Raw genomic sequence first — 3,300 nt, forward strand, 5'->3', positions numbered from 1 at the left:
TCTAAGCCATCCATACTAGCAACAGGTAAGTTCTTTTCCTGTTTCCAAAAGAAGGAATAAATCAACATGCAATAACTACAAGAAAGATGGAGAGGGATTTTTTGCAAGAGCATGTAGTGACAGGACAAGGGGGAGTGGTTTCAAAATGAAAGTAGGTTTAGATTAGTAAAAAATTTTATAGTTACATAAGAAAAAAAAATCTTTACTGCTAGTGAGGCACTGGAATAGGTTGACCAGAGAAGCTGGGACTGCCCCATCCCTGGAAGTGTTTCAGGCCAGGTTGGATGGGGCTTGGAGCAACCTGGTCTAGTGAAGGGTGTGTCTGTCCATAGCATGGGGGTTGGAACTAGATAATTTGTGAGGTCGCTTCCAACCCAGGCCATTCTATGATTCTCTGATTCTATGATATAATTCTATGAATGAAGTTGTATATGAGCATGGTTTTCATCCTGCTCCTGGAACAATGTTGTACCTTTCCTGGGAGCTGATTGCAAAGCTACATTACAGCTCATAGCTAATAGACTGTGAAATGCTACCAAATTATTATTTCGGGCATAGAATTCTGTCATTGTGCAGACTAGAAGGACAGTTATACATCTCATGACTTTGCACAATTCCAACTGAAGTGTCAAAACAAAACCAAACAACAAAAGGCATTTTTGCCTTCCTGTGCAGTAAAAATGGAAAGAATCCAGAAGCATCTCACAGCTTACAGGTTTTCAGCAAAGTTACTGTTTTTAAGCCATGAGAAAATAACTCAGTTGATATTTTCATGTACTACAGAAGACCACAGGTATAAGAAACTGCAAGAAACATGTCTGGGAAGCACAGTTGTATCAATGAGAACAACTTTTACAAGAGAAGGTACATTTATAGTATTGACTTGAAATTTGTGGGCATGTAATACACTGAGTCTAAATCCCTCTTGAAGTCTCATATGTCATTGTCTTCTTCACTTGTCATCTGAGAGCCTGAAGTTGATAGGGGTGGCTATTAATGGACCTTGAGTAACCCATGTCCTAAGAAGCATGTTGCTTTGCTTGCTCCATCACTGGTCTCGCTCTGAAGTGGAGTGTCCTTTGTGTTCCTCTGTGTCTAGGTGGTGTAGCACCTCTTTTTGGAGCATTTTCCAGGCTTATATAAAAAAGTAAATATTTTTTTTCCAGCAGAAGTTTAATTTGATTCAAGTAGAGCAGCTAATCATTTGGATCCATTAGCTTAGGTTTAGGAACATACAAGTTGCAGTTGAGAATCTGGACAGCTAAAACCCCTCTGGTTTGATTTTTGGTCCATTGCCTCCTGCTGGTGTAACACCTACCCTCTGCTTCCAGAACCTCTTCTCCGCCAGTACAGAGGATTTCATCCTCTTTCAAATATCTGCCCTTTGTAAATCTATCACGTTTTCACAGCTTGCATCTCCCATTCTCCACTCCTCCTAGGAACTCTAGTCATTACCCATTCTTAGCTATGAAGTGTAAATGACTAAAACTTCTCCTTAGGCTAGCTCAGCTCCTTTAGCCCTCTGCTTCTTTTGATTTCTGTAAACTTATGAGTGTGTTTTTTTCCCTCTTGAAGAAAAAAGAAAATAGACTGAAACAAAAGAAGTGAACGTTTAGTATATTCACATTTTCTTCCAGTCACTGCAGCCTACCATGTGAGTAGGTCCTGTCTGCAACTGTCATATAGACAGCTCTAGGAAATCTAATAGAAATTATTTCAAAATTGTTTTGGGATAGAATATTTTCTCTGAAAGAGTTGTCAAGATTCAGGTTTCATGCATAAAAGGAATCTGAGCCATGGAACTGACAGTGATTAATTGCATCACCAAAATTGGTGGGCATTCTCAGAGACCTGAAAGAGCACTCATACAGAGTCTTCCTGGGAGGCACTTACCTCTCAACTTTGATGTATCATCTCAAGGCACTAACTACTGGCTCTGTAGTGAACCATAGCTTGTGTGCATTCCTCAAGCTCTGCTGGAGTAACACTTCTTCCTTTGGCTGCTTTGTCTCTCAGTCCAGCTCCTGGTGCTGTGCCCACTTCTACAGAAATCGCTAAAATCTTATATTGGTCCTCTGCCCTCAGTTCTCACCTTGGCTTGACTGCTTGGCTTGACACACAGAATCACAGAAAGGCTTGAGTTTGGAAGGGACCTCTGGATGCCATCTGGTCCAACCTCACTTCTCAAGCAGGGACATCTAGAATCAGTTGTCCAGGACCATGGCTGAACAGTTTTTTAATATCTCCAAGAATGGAGACTCCACAAACTCTGTAGGCAACCTGTGCCAGTGCTTGGTCACCTTCATAGTGAAAAAGGGTTTCCTAGTGTTCAGAGAGAACCTTTCATGTGTCTGTTTGTGCCTATTCCCTCTTGTCCTGCCACTGGGCACCAAGAGCACAGCCTGGCTCTATTCTATCTGCATGCTCCCTTCAGCTATTTATATATATGAATAAGATTACCCATCCTAGCCCTCTGTTCTGCAGATTAAATGTCTCTCCCAGTCTTTCTTCACAGCAGAAGTGTTTCTGCAGTACTGTAACCATCTTGTGGCCCTTTCTCTGCTTTCTGCCCAGTATTCCCACGCCTCTCGAGTACTGAGGAGCCCAGAACTGGACACAGACACTGCTACAGGAGTGACCTCACCAGTGCCCAGTAGAGGGGAACCTCCTTCTGCCTATGGACAGTACTTTGTCTAATGAAGCCAAGTCCACCCTTGGCTCTCATTCCTGACAGGGCACTTTGCTGGATCATGTACAATGTGGTTCCCACCAGGACTCTCACATCCTTTCCTGACAATGCGGGTTTTCAATGTCTATGGAGGTGCATTATTTTGCCCATATCTCCGTGTTAAGCCTCATGAGGTTCCTGGTGACCCATTTCTCCATCCACTCTGAGATTCCTGTGGATGGCAGCACTGCACCTCTGGGAAAGGTGTCAAAAATGCAGCTGCGTTGGCCGGGAATCGAACCCGGGTCAACTGCTTGGAAGGCAGCTATGCTCACCACTATACCACCAACGCTGCTCTGGCTGCAAGTCTCTGCTTGATTTCCTGCTTCGTTTCCAAGTTTCCTCCATTCCAGGTTTAACCACAGGGCTCACTAACCACCCACCACAAGCACAACAAAGGACTACTGAGGGAAGCATTTGAGTTCTCTCCACAGCTGCCAAGACTACAAAAAAATTAGAAACTTTGTTTGTTTGTTTGTTTGTTTGTTTGTTTTAAGCATTGACAAAAACTAAGGTCTTTTTCAGTGAAATATTTCCAACATCCTGATGAGTTTAAAAGATATTCCAAAAGG

General features: G+C 42.8%; 1 non-coding gene across 1 annotated transcript; it reads right to left on the bottom strand.

Annotated features, from left to right (window-relative positions):
* Positions 1 to 2,948: 2,948 nt before the first annotated feature.
* TRNAG-UCC lies at positions 2,949 to 3,020 on the bottom strand. Its single transcript has one exon. It is a non-coding gene; the product is annotated as a tRNA-Gly (tRNA).
* Positions 3,021 to 3,300: the final 280 nt, after the last annotated feature.

Source organism: Lepidothrix coronata, unplaced genomic scaffold, assembly GCF_001604755.1.
Source record: "Lepidothrix coronata isolate B3197 unplaced genomic scaffold, Lepidothrix_coronata-1.0 Scaffold80, whole genome shotgun sequence".
NCBI classification, from domain to species: domain Eukaryota; kingdom Metazoa; phylum Chordata; class Aves; order Passeriformes; family Pipridae; genus Lepidothrix; species Lepidothrix coronata.